Consider the following 20,463-nt stretch of genomic DNA (forward strand, 5'->3'; position numbering starts at 1 on the left):
TTTTTATTCTTTTTTTGGGACAGTGGGATTGCTGGCTAGGCCAGCATTTGTTTCTGATCCTTAATTGCTCTTGAGAAGTTGGTGGTGAGCTGTCTCTGCTGCAGTCCATGTGGTGTAGCTACATCTACAGTGCCATTGGAAAGGGAGTTCCAGGATTTTGATCCAGTGATGGTGAAGGAATACCAATATTGTTCCAAGTCAGGATGGTGTGCTGTATGGAGGGGAACTTGAAGATGGTGGTGTTTCCATAGATCTGTTGCATGATCCATCCAGTTGGGAGAAGTCACAGGTTTGGAAGGTGCTGTCGATGGAGGCTTGGCAAGTTGCTGCTGTGCATCTTGGATATACACACTGCTGCCACTGTGCGATGGTGGCGGAGAAAATGAATATTTAAAAAGTGATGGTTGGGGTATCAGTCAAGTGGACTACTTTGTCTTGAATAAGTTTCTTGAGTGTTGTTGAAGTTGCATTCATCCAGGCAAGGAGAGAGTATTCCATTACACCTCTGACTTGTATCTTGTAGATGGAGGACAGGCTTTGGGAATTCAGGAGGTGATTTATTCATCGCAGGACTCCCAGCCTCTGACCTGTTCTTGTAGTCACAGTATTTATATGGCTAGTCCAGTTCAGTTTCTGCTCAATGGGAACACCCAGGATGTTGATCATGGGGTATTCAGTGATTTTATTGATTTCAATTTTGCTCAGCTTCATTGATGCCACCTCAGTCAAATACTGTCTTGATTTCAAGGGCAGTCACTCTCTCCTCAATTCTTGAGTTCAGTCCTTCCGTCCATATTTGGACCAAGGTGATAATGAGGTCTGGAGCCAAGTAACCATAGTGGAATCAAAATTGAGCATCAGTGAGCAGGTTTTTGATGTGTAAATGCCACTTGATAGCACTATAAATGACACCTTCCATGATTTTGCTGATGGTCAACAGTAGACTGATGGAGCAGTAATTGACAGGATTGGATTTGTCCTGCTTTTTTTGTACAGGACATACCTGGGCAATTTTACACATTGTAGGGTTGGTGCCAGTGTTGTAGCTGTATTGGAACAGCTTGGCTAGGTGTGTAGCTAATTCTGGTCTACTGCTGGAATGTTGTCAGGGCCCATAACCTTTGCAATATCCAATGTCTTCAGCCATTTCTTGATATCATGTGGAGTAAATCGAATTGGCTGGCATCTGTGATGCTGGAGACCTCCAGAGGAAGCTGAGATGGATCACCCACTCAGAACTTCTGGCTGAAGGTAGTTGCAAATGCTTTAGCCTTGTCTATTGCACAGATGTGCTGGGACCCCCCCTCATTGAGGATGGGAATATCTGTGGATGCTCCTCCTCCAGTTAGTTATTTAATTGTCCACCACCATTCATGACTGAATGTAACAGGACTGCAGAGCTTTGATCTGATCCATATGGGATCACTTAGCTCTGTCTATTGCATGCTGTTTCTGCTGCCTGGCATGTTTGTCGTCCTGTATTGTACCTTTACAGGTTGATACCTGATTTTTAGGTATGCCTGGTCTGTGCCTGGCATGCCCTTCTACACTCTTCATTGAACCAGGGTTGATCCCCTGGCTTGATGGCAATGGTAGAATGGGGGATATGCTGGGCCATGAGGTTACAGATTGTGGAATATAATTCAGCTGGTAGTGGTGGAGGAGATGGTGGCATAGTGGTGATATTACTGGACTGGTAATCCAAAGGCCCAGGCTAATATGCCAAGGACACAGGTTCAATCCCACCATAAATGTTGGTGAAATTTAAATTCTGTTAGTAAATTTGGAATATAAAGCTAGCCTCAGTAATGGTGACCATGACAACTATTATTGATTGTTATAAAAACCTATCTGGTTCACTAATGTCCTCTAGGGAAGGAAATCTGATAACCTTACCTAGCCTGGACTACTGGACACCGAATCCATGGCAATGTGGGTGACTCTTAACTGCCCTCTGAAATTGTCAAGCAAACCACTCAGTTCAAGGGCATTTAGGAATGGGCAACAAATGCTGGTCTTGCCAGTGATGCCCACATCCTGTGAATGAATAAAGGAAAATAAGCTGCTGCTGATGGCTCATAGCACCTCAAGGATGTCCCGTTTTGAGCTCTGTTCCGTTCTGAATCTATCCCATTTAGCACAGTGGTCATAGAGTCATAGAGGTCTGCAGCACAAAAAACACCCTTCAGCCCATCGAGGCCGTGCCGGTCAAGCCCATGCCACACAACATGATAGAGGTTATCCACAATGTGAAGACGGGACTTCGTATACACAAGAAATGTTGGTCACTCCTACCAATACGGTCATGGACAGATGCATTTGCAACAGGTATACTGATGAGGACAAGGTGCATTATGTTATTTCCCTCGTGTTGGTTCCCTCATCCCTGCCACAGGCCCAGTTGGCAGATATGTCCTTCAGGATTTGGCCAGTTCAGTCAGTAGTGATGCTACCAAGCCACTCTTGGTGATGGATATTGAAGTCCCCAACCCAGAATACATTCTGTGCCCTTTCCACCCTCAGTGCTCCTTCTAAGTGGTGTAGTCATTGTGCTGCCACCTCTGCCATGCCTGTGGGACAGGGCATACCCAAGGATTGTGATAGTAGTGTCTGGTACACTGGCTGTAAGGTACAATTCCGTGAGTATGACTGTATCAGGCTATTAGTTGGGACTGCTTTCCCAATTTTGGCACAAAGTAAGGAGGACTTTGCAGGGTGGACAGGGCAGGGAACGCCATTGTTGCTTCCAGTTCCTAAGCCTATGATGAGTGGTCTGTCCGGTTTTATCGCTTTTTGACTTTTCTGTAGCAGTTTGGTAAAACTGAGTGGCTTGCTGGACTGTTTCTCAGGGCAATTAAGAGTCATTGCTCTGGTCTGGAGTTACATGTAGGCCAGATAGGTTTTTACAACAATTGATAATAGTTCCATGGTCACCATTACTGAGACTAGCTTTTGATTCCAGGTTTCTTTTTAGTCAATTAATTGAATTTATTAATTCCACCAGCTGCCATGGTGGGATTTGCACCCAGGGCATCAACCTTGGTTTCTAGATTAACAGGTCAGTGATATTACCATAATGCCACTGCCTCCTCTATGCAGTTTGTCTGTTCTTTCTTACTTTAAAACAATGGGCACTGGATAGTAAACATTCTGAATGACTATTTCTTCCACTTACCTGCAAGAGCAGACACGAGCAACATGCCCTTCCCAAAAAAGAGCTATCCCTGTCATATTGAAGGATTTGATATGAGGAGCTAATCTTTGATAGGTTAAAAGGGTTGTAAAATACGAAATCCCCAACAATGACAGTATTTATCTCAACATGCTACAGAAGACTTGGGAGATTTGTCAGGCATTGACAATCATTATGAGGGAGTTACTGGACATTGTTTCTAACATTGTAATAGTTCCCCAAAGTGACAATGGTGTTCATAATCCAAACGGATGACAAATTAAACTCAGGGCCCATTACTCTAACTCCAATCACGTGGAAGATAATCAAATTGATTAAACTTGAAGATTATCTGTACAATTTAATTCTATTAAGGACAACCTTGCCTGACCAACCTTCTCATCTCTTAAGTCAGGTGCCTCTGGGATCAGTGATGCCACCATAACTGTCATTAATTTAAATCAGTGAATTGGACACAGAAGCCCAATGCAAAAGGATTGGATTTTCAGGTGATATCAAACCAGGGGCGGCAGTGAGATTGGATGACGCAGCCTAGCAAGTGCAGAATGCACTGGATGAAATGCAAAACAATGGCTGGGGTGCCAATGGTTGTCTTCCTCACCTAGCAGGCTAAAGCAGGTTAAAATCAGAACCTATAGGAAGAGCAGAACAATAGTGAATAAAATTTTAACATAGATGAATGTAAAATCCATGCAGAAGAAAACGTGAGCATTGCACTTCCTCCCATAAGTAGTATTTAAATAGTTAAGGATAGAACTGAAAGAGGCTAAAGAGTCACAATAGTTCCAATGATCCAGCAATCAACAAAGTCAATAAACCACTAAATTACAGAGCCCAAACGATGCAAAGCCCTGACTTGTCAGGCGAGGAGGAGCTGAAAACAGTATGAAACACCAGGAGATTTTAACACCCTGGCCTCATCTGGATAGACTCAGTCTGTCTCCTGCCTAGAACCTATGAGAGATAATGTCAGATGGATGGAAACTATCGAGAGGAACAGAAGGAATAGTACCTAGCACTCAGGAAGGTAGCGGAGAGGAGTTTGTGTGGGCCAAGGTGAACTGGGGTGAGGGGAGTGGGATACTCAGGTCTGGAGAAGGCTAAACTACCCCCTAAAGGCTTCCCTTTGGGGCTCTTCTGACCCCACTGGTAAGAAAGCCACAGCACGTGTATACGTTGGGGGTGGGGTTCCTCTGATACTCTTCATCAGTCATCTTGCGCCACTGCCAAAGTTTATTTTTTGGCCCTTTGTCCTTTCAGCCTTCATAGCAGAGATCAGAGAGATGATCTGACAGAGCCATATCAGACAATAAGTGGTATGAAAGGCTAAATTCTGAAAATTAATTTAGATTAAATTGTAAGTGCAGATCAAATGGGTGGAGATTATTAAAAGGCATGTTTAAGGCTGGTATCAGGAAGCTTTTCCACGTGCACAGTGATTATTTTGACCTCGTGCAATAGGAAGTTGGTAGATTTTTTTGCATCTTGCCCAATTCTATTGACTTAACTTTGGACAAACTCACAATGTCAAAATTACTCCCAAAAAGTGATCAACGCATGAGCTAGAGTCCTGAGAGAGTGATGGAGGAGAAATCCCTGGGAAACTTTAAGGAACAATTGGATGCTACAATAAGGAGACTTTAGAACAATTCAGGATGGAGGAACTGAGGAGAGCCAAACAACCTTCCTCATGATATACCTCTCCTTCTTTGCTTTGCTTTCTTCCTTCCTCAGTGCTGTAGCAGTCTTTCCATAATACTCCACATTGTACCACAAATTTCCCAAATATTTATCAGAAATATACACAAAATGGGCAATATGTTTTGTCTTCCAACACAAATGTTTTTAGACTGTCAATCAAACCCAACAAATGCACTCCACTATATCAACTTCAATTGGAAGATAATAGGATCATTTTCACTTAAGTGTATAGTTTTTCTTATTCCATATACACAGCGCACACATATGCAGCTATTTAATGTTCTCATTCTCACCTCTGAAATTGCTCACAGTTGCACTGTTCATTTAAATCGTTCCGGTACCTTATTATTCATTCATTGTCAAAGAATTGCCAGAGTAAATGTCATCCTGTACTCCTAAATTCTTTATGCTTTGTTGAACTGTCCTATTAAATCACCATTCTTCTCTATGAATTTGTTTTGCTAGCACATTACAAACCAATTAATAGATACTTTGTTAGTGGGTGTGTTTGTTTAAAGGGAACAGTTTGCTCCAACAGAAACAGTTGTCAACCATTTCCAACTGCTTGCTTCAAAGAAACAAGCATTTGAAGGAAATAGATTACTCATGCTGCTCCCCTTTAAGAAGCTTCCACTGTAGAACACCTCACATGACTATTCTGCCCTAATCAGCTAGTTTCTCACCTTACCACAGACTTCAATGAACCCCTACTCCCGAAGCGTCCAAATGCTGGAACTTGCGGCCGACACTTGATTAGTACTAAAGGCCAAGCTGGGAGGACTGTTCAAGTGAGGCGCTTGCAGGGTGGCTACCTTGTTTGGTGGGTACGAATGAGAGAAAGTTTGGATAGGCTGAGAGCTCTCTCTCTGAAAATCATCTTCATCTTAATATAGCTGGGATTTCCCCCATTCTGTTATTAAACTTGATTTTTCACTTCTCAAATAAGATCCCACTTGCAACACGCATTGCTACTGATCAGGCTATTTCAGAAGGCCTGGTAGCGGTGTGGATCCAAGTTGTTGGCCTGAGGTAGGTCCAGTAATGGCAATGATTCTCTGAGCCTGTGATTTCAAATGAGTCCCATGGTGGGAATGAATCCCCAAGTTTATGGTTTGAGGTGGGTCTCATTCAATTTGAATTAATGTGAATGTCTGGTGGTAGAATTCTAATTTTTGAAAGTTGCAATAACGGAAAGGGAACCAAGTCCCGACCAACACCCTGGAGGTTACCATTGACAACAGCCAGAATCTTCTGCTCGGTGTGTGGGGGTGGGCCCTGCACACCAACACGTAAAATGACTTGCGGTGACATCGGGCGTGTGTCCCAACGTCACCTCGCGTCATTCTGATCTCCCGTTCGGCAGGCGCACACTGAAGTCAGCTGCATGCCCGCTGAACTGTCAAAGGCCTGTTAAGGCCATTAATAACCCCATTAAAGTGGTTGTCAGGGCGGCCTGTCCAACCTTAAGGTTGTCGGGCAGGCAAAGAGCCCAGGCGGCCTTCGCATTTTTCATGGAACCTCATCCACGGACGGGATGAGGTTTCATGAAGGATTTATAACTTAAATAAAAAATTTTATTGAAATTCATAAAGATGTCCCAGCTCATGTGACAGTGTCACATGAGGAGACATGTCTGAATAATTTTTTTTATTCTTTTATTCCGTTTTTCATGATGAAATTAATCTCCTTGAGGCAGCTCCATGCCTCAGGGAGGTTTCCGCGCTCTTTTGCGTGCATGCATGAAAGACCGCAGGCCCCGACTCTCCCTCCTGCCCCCGCCCGCACAGGAAGTGCTGAGTGCTACTGGGAGCACGTCACGCTGCGTGGCCCTTAATTGGCCCACCCATGTAAAATGGCAGCGCGCAGCCAATCACGGGTGGCGGTCGACCACGCGCTCACCCGCACGCGATCCCATCCAGCCTGCCCAAAATTCTCCCCTAGAAACTGAACTGGATCAGCCAAATAAATACTATGGCTACAAGAGCAGGTCAGAGGCTAGGAATCCTGCAGCAAATAACTCACCTCCTGATTCCCCAAAGCCTGTCCACCATCTACAAGGCACAATTCAGAAGTGTGATGGAATACTCCCCACTTGCCTGGACGAATGCAGCTCCAACAATGCTCAAGAAGCTAGACACCATCCAGGACAAAGCAGTCCATTTGATTGGCTCCACAGCCACAAACATTCACTCCCCCCATCATCAACGCACAGCGGTACCATCCACAAGACGCACTGCAGGAACTTACCAAGGCTCCTTAGACAGCACCTTCCAACCCACGACCACTGTCATCTAGAAGGACAAGGGCAACAGACATATGAGCATTACCACCTGGAAGTTCCCCTCCAAGCCACTCACCATCTTGACTTTGGGAATATATCGCCCGCCGTTCCTTCACTGTTGCTGAGTCAAAATCCTGGAACTCCCTTCCTAACAGCACTGTGGGTGTACCTACACCACAGGGACTGCAGCTCACCACCACCTTCTCAAGGGCAATTAAGGATGGTAAATAAATGCTGGCCCAGCCAGCGAAGCACACATCCCATAAATAAATCAAAAGAAAGGTTTCTGTGGAACTCATGATGGGTGTAGATTCAAATTAAGGATAGAGATGAACTTCTACCTGGCCAATACCATTATTAGATGGGCAAGAATGACCCAGCATCATACACCGTTTGACTATTTGTCTTGCCTCTCTACGGAACAGTGTCTGGTTTCTGCTTGACACCCTACCAAGATGATAAGATCATCTTGCAATGACTCAGTAACACAAAACAGCAGGTTTTTAAGATCAGTAACTGTTATTCATGGGAAATTTCACTGTTAACTTATTGACAGGTGCTCCCTTTGGTTCTGTTAAGGTTTGGTTGCAATCTTGTGAACATTGACCATCTGTGCAGTCCAGGAGCTGATGGGATGATGTCAGTGCTCAGCAACTGTTACTTATGCCACAATTAAGTGTCAGCTTTGGCTCAGTTGACAGAACTCTTGCTTCTGAGTCAGGCTTCACGTCCCACTCCAGCGCATTATCTGGGCTGACAATCCAGTGCAGTACTGAGGGGGTGCTGCACTGTTGGGTCTGCTGTCTTTCAGATGAGACATTAAACCTAGATCTCATCTGGCCTCTTAGCTGGACCGAAAAGATCCCTTGGCACTATTTCAAAGAAGAGTCAGAGAATTATCCCTGGTGTCCTGGCCAAAGTTTATCCCTGAATCAACATCAATTAAAAAAAAACAGATTATCTCGTTGTTATCATATTTCTGTTTGTGGGAGTTTGCTGTGTGGAAATGGCTGCCACTTTTCCTATATTTAACAATAGCCACAATTGGAAAAGTACTTAATTGCCTGTAAAATACTTTGGATGTCCTGAGGCCATGAAAGATGCTTTTTAATTGTGATTCATTCTTGTTTTTCTTCAGTCAAGATAACAGTTCCAGAGATGCTGCAAGTGACACTGAACTTCAATCCTGCAGCAAGATTCTGTCCTGTGCATTGACCTGACTGTAGACTACTTTTTCTGCAACAAGCAGAATTGGGCCTAGGTGGGTGAATATGGCATAAAATGTGCTTCAAATGGTCCATCTCTTCTTTTAAAAAAGATACCATCAGTGGGTAAAGATATAAAATGCTATCCGGCATCTTTTGGTACAGTAAAAGTACACGTTAACTGTTAATATATAACTTGTTAATCAGAACAAGGCATTCAACCTTTTCATACAGGGGTCAGGTCCACATTTCCTACGGGCACATCTGCTTTAGTAAACGTTAGTTCCTAACCTGGTGTGATGCTTGTGGTACTTGGCCAGCAGCCTTGAAGATCGTATCCACTACTGTCAATTGTGAACATTAGTCATGTACAAACCCCGCTTCAGAGACAGGAGCACATCATGGTACTTCAGTGTGTACGGAAGGCGTACTGAGTGAGGTGTCACCATTCAAATGAAGCATTAAAATAAGGTTCCATCTGCCCTCTGAGCTGAATGTAAAAGATCCTGTGGCATAAATTCAATCCACACACACAAGGCAGAATCTTGCCCTTGTCAGACGGGCTTGGTGGGGGCAGGTGGGGGTGCGGGCGGGGAAGGTCAGAAGCTGACCACCACCCACGATCAGGCCCGGAAGGCAATTTCACGCTGGCGGGCCAATTAAGGCCCACCCCATGTGAAACGCGAGGGGCAGGAGAAGGAGGGCAAGCGAGGTGAGTGCAAACGTCGTGCACGCGCGCTTGATAATCTCCTGGAGGCATGGAGTTGCCTCAGGGAGATGAAAAGTTTTATTTTAAAAATAAAGAAATTTAAAAACTTAATAAAACACCTCCCCTCATGTGACTCTGTCACATGAACAGGAACATGTTATTAATTAAGTTTTAAAATTTTTATTTTATTTTCATTTGCTTTAGGAAACCTCATCCTGCCCGTGGGCACTGACAAATTTAACTTAATTGATCATTTAATGGCCTTGACAAGCTTCTTAACTGTCGGCCAGCGTGCTGCCAACTCCGGCACGTGCCCGCTGATCGAAATATCGTGCGACTGCGCATTGGCGTCGGGACGATCGCCCAACGTCAACGCGCATCATTTCACGCTTGAGCAGGTCGGGCGCGTGTCCACCCGCCGAGCTAAATATAATGCCCAAGGAACTTAAGCCACCCCATTCACAAAATGCTCATGCCCCTGCCCACCACCACCCCCAACCCCCTACAAAAAAATCTCTGAGCCCCACAACACAAAATTTCAAAATATGTCCTGTAAAAGAAGTGGCTGAAAGTACTACCTTTCTGTTCACTGCTTCCTCACTTGGCCTGACCCAGGATGATTCTATCACCATCCTCTCTTGCTTGTTCCGCCTATTCTGATCTCTGGGCTAGCTGCTGCTGTCCATTATTCCCCCAAAGGTTACCAACCCTCCAGGATTGCCCTGGGGTCTGCTGGAATCAAAATCCAATACACCGGTGTGAAAACCCCAGGAGGAAAATCACAGGGGCATTAAAATATGTAGGCGCTGAGGATCAGTAGCAGACAGTCCCGGCTCTGCTGGGGCGCCCATCAATCGTTGTACCCAATAGGTGCCCATGTTCTGGGGCTAACAAGTTTTGGTCCCTTGATGCCTTTAAATCTGGAAGGTTTATTTCTCACATCGCTGCATTCCCAAATGTCATGGAGAATTTGCCCTTTTTTTGGCAGATTCCCAGAAAAACAAACAGAAACAAATGAACTCATCAGAGCTGATTCACTCATGGCACAAAGTTGCAACAGCAGAGGGCACAACGCTGGAAATTACGGCACAGCCCCCGATTTTGAGCCCATTGAACGTCACGTGGCGTGTTACTACTGAGCCACAGGGCTGAATTTTGCCGTCGGCGAGCAGGGGGCGGGGCCCGTTCACCGGCACGTGAAATGACGCGGGATGACGTCGGGGGTTCCCCGTTTAAATTTTCAGGAAGGCGGGGGCGCAGCAAAATCAGCTGCAGGTCCACCGACCTGTCAATGGCCAATTGAGGCCATGGACAGGATCATTGAAACAATTAAAGGACCTTGCCCGTCCAATCTTAAGGTTTTCGGGCAGGCCAGGAACCCCGGCAGCCGATATCCACCGGCAGGATAAGGTTTCATGTAGGGATTTTAAAAGTTTCGTAAAGTTTCAGTGTCATTTATGAACATGTCCCATCTCATGTGATCTCCCTGAGGCAGCACTTAGCCTCAGGGAGATGTGTGCTCTTTTGTGCACATGCTTGCAAGAGCGCACTCTCACTTTTGGGGAATCCCCCCCCAGCCTGCACAGGAAGCACTTAGCTTAATCAGCCCGCCCACATAAAATGGCGGCGGGGCCTGCTTCTCCAGCGGGGATCGGCTCCCCGCCCACGGGAGATTGGGTCGGGCCCACCCGGCAGGCAGAAAATTCTGCCCACAGTTCTCCCTGGCGGCATGGGATTGCGGGGTCAGTCCTGTCAGTAGATATAGAAAGAGACCTAATCCTCCCTCGTACCACAGTTAGAATAAATAAATAAATTTGTGCCTGGGATGTAATTATACAAATAAGCAGTCCCTTGACTATAATTATTTCATTTATTCAGCTATGGGATGTGGTGTCACTTGCAAGGCCAGCATTTGTTGCCCATCCCTAATTGCCCTTGAGAAGGTGGTGGTGAGGTGCTTTATTAAACTGCTGCAGCCCATGTGGTGTTGGCACACTCACAGTGCTATTAAGAAGAGGGTTCCAGGATTTTGACCTCGTTACAATGAAGGAACTGTGATAGAGTCCCAAGTCCAGATGCTGCGTGACTTGGAGGGGAACTTGCAAGTGGTGGTCTTCCCATGCATCTGCTGCCCTTGTCCTTCTCATTGGTAGAACTCGCATGTTGGAAGGTGCTGTCGAAGGAGCCTTGGTGAGTTGCTTCAGTGCATCTTGTAGATAGCCACAGTCTGTCCATGGTGGAGGGAGTGAAGGTGTAAGGTGGTGGATGGGGTGCCAGTCAAGCAGGCTGCTTTATCCTGGATGGTGTTGAGATTCTTGGGTGTTGTTGGAGCTGCATTCATCCAAGCAAGTGGAGAGTATTCCATCGCACACCTGACTTGTGCCTTGTAGATGGTGGAAAGAATAGTTAAAATCACTTTAGATAAAATGCAGCAGTTCAAGCTTTAATTTGTTTAGAGCTGAAAGGGCAGAAGTTGCATCTCCTGTGCTTGCATAGGAAGACGCTGAGGGAAAGGGAGAGGTTGTCAGAGGTGATTGATGCCATTGTGGAATAGCTTCCGCTCCTTTGTATGAGATGAAGGTTAATATTCATTAGTCTTTTTAATTATCCTTTATGCATGTCCACTAGTTTTGAGCGAGTTTTCTCCAAGGACTCCAAAATCTCTTGCCTCTCCACAGATCCTAGCTTCTCAAAGAATGTTCAGATTTTTTCCAGGTCCAAAGCAGATAACTGATTTTGATTTGTTCACAATCAGTCAATCAGCAAATTAATTGGCATTTTCAAAGATGACTGCTTATTTCAGCCAATTATTGATTTTTGCCCTGTAATTATGCGATGTCCTTGTGGTGTGATGTCCTGAAGTGTAACATTTTTGAGGCTGCGTTTTCAGGTGTGGCTGTCTTGAAAGGCAGGACATGACAGACGCACACGAGATGCAAATCTTTTTAATTGTTTAAATGTTGTTTTTCATCTTCATTTCAGTCCATTTTTGTGGTGGCATTAGTGGTTTAAACTATTTTCCTTGGTGGTCCACTGGGGGAGATACATCTGCACCAATCCTTGGTGGTCTGTAGATGGGTATGGATCCAAGCCCCTGGAGTCTAGTAATAGGTATGCATCCAAGTCTCCAAGGAGGTCTAGTAATGGGTATGCTTCCAAATTCCTGGTGGTCTGGTGACAGTATGCCTCTGATTCGATGCCAATATTGTAAAAGATCTTCTCTTTTCGACAAGTGTTACAGTAAACAAACTCTGGATTTGAAGGATCTGGGTTTCGCTCTGTCCGAAACCAAGCTTGAATCTGAAAATACTGGAGGCACACACCTGATGTGCAAACAGTTGAATGGAGCAATGGCAGGTTTGTCACTTAGGACATGCCTCCCTCATCAGTTGTTGCAGCACACACAGAAACACGAGTCTGTCTTTTCTTTTGTGTTTGCTTTGCACAATGTTAACTGACCTTCTGTCATTCCCTGTTTTTCTTATAGGTTTCCAGCAATCTGTTATGTTTTTCAGTTTTTATCTAAAGTTGAATCTATTGGGTGGGCTCATTAGGTCACCTTGACGGGCAGATAAAAATGTCAGTTGTACAATCATACAGAACAGCACTGTACCTTAAAGCAGGGCTACGCTGCAAGAGATAGAAGCCAAGATATATCTGCAACAGGAGCACAGAAACTTTACTCTGCCCATTTCTGAGGGAGAAAATCAAACAACAGCCACTGCTGGAACAACAGGGAGAAGCTGACAGTTTCTGCGGATCAGCAGCTGCACTGCTCACGCACGGCACACACGCTGTAAAATGGGTTAGTAGCTTTTGCACTTGCTGAAGAGAGGCCAGCACTTGAGAGCACAACTGTATTGGTGACAAAGGTAGCGCATTCATGTTCCTAGCATGTCAGATACTTACAGCAGTTGTATGAAACTGCATCATCTCCTGTACAGAGTGCTATTAGAGAAATAGTGCAAAGCTCCCACATGGTAAAATCATACTAAGTGCGATGTGTTATTTCTTATCAAGAACAGTGCATGCAGTTTGGCGTACTGACAACGGAGCATAACTCTGATGGGAAATTACCACTGTAACCGGAGAAATAAATAACAGGCTTTCTTTGTAACAATACTCTGAATATGAGAACCAATTCTCACTTAAAAAGACCAGAACTGTCCTGATGGGAAGCTTCTCCCATGGATGAATGCTAATGATTTAATCCATTAATCAAACCAAAATCGATAAGAACTCATGATTTATTGATTGCCAAAGTCCTGTAATCATCAGACCCCTAGTGATCAAATGCTTACAGGATGTTTACTGTGGATAAATGGACCATAGTTACACAGGAAGAGAGACCAGGGGTAGGATAATGAATAATGTAGGTACCTGCGGCTCAGAAATCCCATCTCCAATGTGTTCTCTGTGCGAGGGCCAACTGCAGGTTAAGTGCCCAGAAGTGGCTTATTTCTGGCGGTTCATGCCATTATCCAGTTTAGTGCTCTGCAGCCAGATGGAGAGAAGAGAAACATTATTTCCTCCATGTAAAAAAAAGGTACTGTTTTGCATTATTACTTTTATTAAGGCCTAACTCTTTTGTAAGGCCTAATTTCTATTCAGTCATCATGCTGCACTTCAGAGTGGACCGTTTTCACTTATAGAAACCAAACTAATTCACATTTTCCACTGCAGCTTGCTTATTTAAACCAGTGGAAAAATAGCTAGAGTTCCTGCTGTTACCAGGCAAACCATAGCAACTCCCCTAGTACTCCAAACAAAAAATGCCATTTGTTGCGTGAAGCACTTCTGACAAAACGGGAAGGCACTACTGGGGAGCCAGTGGCTGAAAGCATAAAATGGGGGATAGCGAGTCGGCAGCCAATTTTACATCTCTCCTGACTTGTATTTCGACGGACATAAGTGGAAATAAAGTTTGGAGTAATGTAGCGTGGGGAGCTGAGTCCTCACCTCCCATTTTACGCTATCGCTCAAAGTGGAGGACTAATGCAGGGGTTTTTTTTGTCATTGTGCAGGGATCTGCGCTGATAGGGAACAAGGGGTGGAAGAAGAGGCTATGGCATCGTAGCCCTTTTCTTTGACCCGTTCTTCCGTCTATCATGCTCTCCTTTATGGAAATTCAATACAGCGGGATCACTACCGACAGGCTGGAAATTATTGTCAGAACCATCACCAAACAAACATTTAACTCAATCACAATCACACTCCTTTCTTCATTTTTTTGACAAAGATGTAAACCTATTAAAAATAGACAGGTTTACAGAAAAATATCGGAGAGAGGAATTTGTTATCAGTGCGATAAGCATTCGAACACTAACATCACCCCTGGCATTTCCAGAAAGATGAAAAAGGAAAGACTTTTCTTTATTCTTTCAGGGGAGGTGGGCATCACTAGCTATCGCCAATCTCCAATTGCCTTGGGAAGGTGGTGGTAATCCACTGCCTTGAACCACTGCTGTCCACCTGGTGTAGGTACACCCATGGTGTTGTTGCGATATAGTTCCAAGTCAGGATGGTGTGTGACTTGGAGGGGAACTTGCATTTTACAGCGGCTTTCATGACCTCAGGACAGTGCAAAGTGTTTTACAGCCAATGAAACACATTTTTGAAGTGAAGTTGTATGACTATTGTAATGTATATCGGCATCCAATTCCCCACCTTAAACATTTATCCCCTCGACCGCTGACACTTAGCAACAGCAGTGTGGACCAACTAGGAGATGCACTGCGGTTACTCAGCAAGGTTCCTTAGAGCACCTTCCAAACCCAGAAGCTCTACTAACTAAAAGGTCAAGGGCAGTGGACACATGGGAACACCACCACCAAGCCACACACCATCCTGACTTGGAACTATATTGCCATTGCTTCACTAGCGCAGAGTCAAAATCCTGGACATCACTGTGGGTGTACCTACATCACATGGACCATGGTGGTTCAAGAAGGCGGCCCACCACCACCTTCTCAAGGGCAATTATGAGTACGCAACAAATTCTGACCTTGCCAGAGAATCTCACATCCCATGAAAGCAAAAAGAACATGCATACCTGTTCATGGTCATCCTGTAATGCCATCTGCAGTCTCCCGCATTGCGAGTTAACTGCCTTCGACCAGCCATGCTCCAGCCACTGAGCCAGGTAAAAGCTTCTTGGACTGCTCAGAGAGAGCCCTATAATACTCTCCATGGTTTGTATCCAAGTTCATAGTGGTCTGCTCCATCCTCAACAACGTCATTGAGAACCCTTTCCTGCAGGGCAGGCTGTTCGGGAGCATCTACTCAGATTCTGATTTCCTAAGGAGATAATTCCTTCACCACCTCCAGCTCCACTATTCCCCATTTTCGGTAAAAGCTTGGCAGACACAATGTGGGAATGCACAAGGATGAATTGTCCATTAATGTTTGTTTAATTAGATGTGCTATTGGATGAAGATGTTATAGGAAGGTTTTTGCTGATGTTTTTTATTCCAAGAATCTATGCCAAAAATGGATGGGAAAATGGGGAATAGTGGAGCTGGAGGTGGTGAAGGAATTATCTCCTTAGGAAATCAGAATCTGAGTAGATGCTCCCGAACAGCCTGCCCTGCAGGAAAGGGTTCTCAATGACGTTGTTGAGGATGGAGCAGACCACTATGAACTTGGATACAAACCATGGAGAGTATTATAGGGCTCTCTCTGAGCAGTCCAGGCATCAAGATCATTGTTTAAGCATGGTCGCAACATGGCTTTCAGTGCACACTTGTTAGGTCTCGAGTGGTTGGGTGGCAGAGAGGAGTAATCAGCCAGGTATAGGATGAAAGCGTGCTGCCAGCTGTCAGGACAGTGGGTATTCAATGACATACTGGTCCGAGCATGGCCTCACACCAGCTGCACTTTAATGGAATGCTGGCCCTTGTGGTTCCTCTACCTGTCCCTGTCGATGTAATGGTCCCACAAAACCACATATGCAGTTGATGGTTCCCTGCACCAGCGTGAATCTCACTATCCTGGCAAATCCATGTTATAATCCGTGTGGGGAAACCATAAAGCAAAATAATTAAATTTACTGAATGACCCCCAAATGAAGAAATTGCCAACAAGATTTCACCTTTTGTAACTTTTACTTTAACACGAATCAGAACCAGCATAAATTAAACATGAATTAACAGGCAAAATGATACTTCAAATAAAAGGGTAAGTTTCACTATAAATAGTCGATACAACAAAGATGCATCTTACTCAACCACAAGCACCCACTTCACTCCCTGTAGCCATGTGGCATTATATAGCTACACTGTTCCACAATATGCTGTTCATTATTCATGTAGGGTAGGTCAGGTTATCCAACAAAAGCTTTTACCTTCAAATTTCACAGGTATGATTGTCACCCGCAAGGCACATTTCTACGAATACTCTCTCCCTTTGGACTATCAGGACTGACATGACTGGTGTTCCTTTTCAACTATTTAACCAATTACACTCTGGTGCACAGTTCTGGTAAAATCACTTCTGGTAAAACACCCATCTCTTTAACGTCTCCAAGCTATTCACATGGAATTCCAGATTTTAGACCTTTTGCACCAGCGCAGCTCACACAGTACCTCCAAGAGCTCCTGCCTCCTTTCCTGCCAAAAGAAAATTGATCTCCTCCTGGGAGTCATTTGCTTCTCCTTCTCACAAGAATACTCTGTGTTCTTCTTTCTGTTTCTGTCTACTTCCTCTTTGTGTCTGTACCTGTGTGCTGATCGCCTTCTCCCTCCAGCTCTCCTATCTTCTTTACAACAGTAACTTCTTTGTCTGTCTTCTCTTTGTCTGGCCACATATCTTTTGTAGTTTAACTTCATTTCTGTTGGTACTGTTCCACGCCAAGGATCACATATGGACCAGTATTTCTTATTACCCTAGAAAATTAGAATTGATCCCTTTACAATTGATGCAAACTCTTCAAAGTTCCTTTCAAACATTCCTAAAAACAATTAAAGATCCCAAAACATTTTAAAGAAATTACAAATTTTCCTTGCTTCTGGGTCAATGGTTTTTTTTTATTCATTCACAGGATGTGGGTTTTGCTGGCTGGGCCAGCATTTTTTACCCATTCCTAGTTGCCCTTCAGAAGGTGGTGATGAGCTGCCTTCTTGAACCGGTGCAGTCCATGTGGTGTAGGTACACCCACGGAGCTGTTAGGAAGGGAGCTCTAGAATTTTGACTCAGCGACAGTGAAGGAATGGTGATATATTTCCAAGTCAGGATGGGGAATGACTTGGAGGGGAACCTCCTGGTGGTGGTGTTCCCATCTTTCTGCTGCTCATGTCTTTCTAGACGGTAGTGGTCCTGGGTTTGGAAGGTGCTGTCGAAGGAGCCTTAGTGAATCCCTGCAGTGCATCTTGTAGATGGTACACACTGCTGCTACTGTGCGTCAGTGGTGGAAGGAGTGAATGTTTGTGGATGTGGTGCCAATCACACCACTCATCCTGCTTCTGTCTGCTTAGAATGCTTGTATATTGGGTCTCCATCACATCCTGGATACAGCAATGAGCTATGTACTGGGAAATGTTCACAATGCCTCCTAATCCAAACTTGTTCAGGTAGAAGTTAAAAGCAGTGACAGCTTTGATGGTGGCTGGCAGCACCATCCCCACCCTAGTGCAAGGCTGCAGATTCTGTTGAAGAAGATGCACAGTTCTGTGACCACCTCTTTGTTGAATCTGAGGTGCCTTAAGGCATTGCTCCTGGCTGAGATTAAGCTAAGAGAATAGCTCCCTGAAAACACATGTTTGGCAAGGCCTTCTGCAGAGACCCCTTCTCCTCTTCCCTCTATGGTGGGAAATTCCAGCACCAGTGGCACTATGGAGCTGAATTTCATGACCTATATTTGTGACACTCCTCCTTAGGCAGCACTCATAGTGTAATCAGAGATGCTCATTTTAATATTTCAAAACTGGAGTACTATCTACATATAAAAATTCAGAAACTAACAGCAGTGGGGAGTTTAACTGTATGTCCTGGCATTAGGTCGACTTGCAGTGCTTATTTTAACACATCCTTTCACTTGATCACCTTATGAACATTATAGGAAGCACTCCAGAGGTAAGCTTTAAAACAGTAGCTCTTGTATTTATTAAGCTAGCTTGCAGAGAAACAATTTATTCAGTTGTTTGAAGAAGAGAGACAGTCAAAAATTAAATAGTGAGAAAAACTTACTATTAATTTTGGCACCCATTTAGATTTTATTCTGCTTCTTTTGTGGGTAAAATTTTCACCATATTTTATTTCATATAAAAAATGAAAACCAGAGTACGAAATGGGAAAGCCCATGTTTGTTTCCTAATTCTTTCCTAAAATTGTTCTAATAGCAACAAAGTATATCCATGGATTGTTTTAGCTTTAATGAATCCATATACAAATATGATGGAGACTTTACAGCATGCACAACCCAAACAGTAAACTCACTGAAGTATCCAAGTAAATGATTATCCACCATTATTAATTTCCTTCTGCATACTGTCTGGCTCAGTAGGTCCTCTAACTTTGTTCGCCTTTTGATTTAATCAATATCCATTATTTCAAAAATAGACAATAGAAATGGCAAAATATAAAGGACAGTGAGATTATTCATAATTTTTGGAACTGTGCATTTTTAGCACAGAGATTGACTCTTTAATGATTAACCCTGAGAAATGAAAACGTATTAGAAGTGTGATAAGTGAATGATGTTTAACCAGAGTATCTTATAACCAATATCCTTGTCAATCAATCATTTCTCCCAAGGGTAATACCGTATTATGGAAGGTATTTTTTACAATTACCTTCTCAAATTCTCTCTTTTGACAAAATTCTTTCTGACTTTTTCTTTCTCTCACACCTTACCTCTCTTTTTCTCCCTTTCTTTCTCTCCCCGCCCCCCCCACCCCCACCACCCCCAACATTTATGGTTGTAAGGGCTATATATTTTAGTGTGAGACTCCTTGAAGTTGTTTTTTTTATCAGCATTTGCTTTCCCTCTCTCTCACCCCAATGGGTGGGCGTGAGTGGCAGCTGGGAAAGAGAAAGCAGGTGTTTTGGAAGTGAAGCGTGCCATCCAGCTCAGGCGTCAGGTAAAATAACGTCCCTTGGGGAACCATGCTCATCTGCATCAACACAACTGTCCTCCAAGGAGACACAAAAGCCAGTTGTGACCCGCTCCGGACAGCTGTTTGGCAAAGCACCAGCTCTGCCAGCCATAATTACTGCTAATTTATTATGGTGCAATTTAACTCCTTCATGTGCTCATTATGTGAAAGTTTTATCATTTAAAGCAGTCTGGTGGGCTTGCTTTCTTTATTCACTTAATAATGGATCATTATATCAACTATGTGAGGTGTGTATAAAATTGAATAATAGATTTAATCATACGAGCAATTATGAAAGAACACTCGGATTGGAGTCCGAACCTGAAACATAAAAATATGTGTTAAGCTTTGCTTTATCTTGCATGAAATGTGCACAGATCAGGTCCCCCTGTTCCATTTAACAATCAGAAGAAGTAACAGTTGAATATAAGAGGTGAGCCTCATATTTTGTTTCTGTTTTAACCCTGTCATTTCTGCGTGTGTTTTTAGGTTCCTGCTCCATCCTTCCTCTGAGTTTCATGATTTGGCTGATGGTTTTGGATTGCGCTCACTTCACAATGCCATTCCCATTAGGTGAGTTAGGCTAAGGAGATTGTTCATATGTCAGAAGATGAGGCTCTCAGAATTGTTTAATATAGCCTAAGAGTCAAGCCGCTCAATGGTAGAGTTCTGAGTATCAAGGTCCTGGGTTCAAGTCCCATTCCAGAGACATGAACATATAATCTAGGCTACCACTTCAGCTCAGTGCTGAGGGAGTACCATCCTATCAGAGATGCCGTCTTTCAGGTGAAGTGTTAAGATAATTCAGGTGGTAAAAAGATCACATAGCACTATTTGAAGAACAGGGGCACTCTGCTGTCCTGGTCAATACCGAAGACAGATTTTCTGGTTAGTTGTTTCAGTGCTGTTTGTGAGAGTTTGCTGTTCACAATTTGGCTGCCGTGTTTCCTACATCATAACAGTGACTCACTTCAAGAGTACCACATTGTTTGCAAAGCACTTCGGACACCCTGAAGTCATGAAGGGTGGGACATAAAGCTGCAAGCTTTCTTTTCAGAGAATGGAAATCCTTTCTAAGTAACCACCAGTTCTCCTGATCCACTGGCCCTATCAAGTGAGCATCCTCTATCTTCTCTGAGCAAGATGAATGCTTGCCTCATTTATTGTTATCATTAAAACAAGTTTCCACATATTGCTTATTTCTATCCAGCTAAAGAATTAGCTTTTCATGATACACAGGCTTGCATGTCCTTCACCTGAAGGTAATTTCCATCTCCCTACTT

Source organism: Carcharodon carcharias, chromosome 20, assembly GCF_017639515.1.
Source record: "Carcharodon carcharias isolate sCarCar2 chromosome 20, sCarCar2.pri, whole genome shotgun sequence".
NCBI classification, from domain to species: domain Eukaryota; kingdom Metazoa; phylum Chordata; class Chondrichthyes; order Lamniformes; family Lamnidae; genus Carcharodon; species Carcharodon carcharias.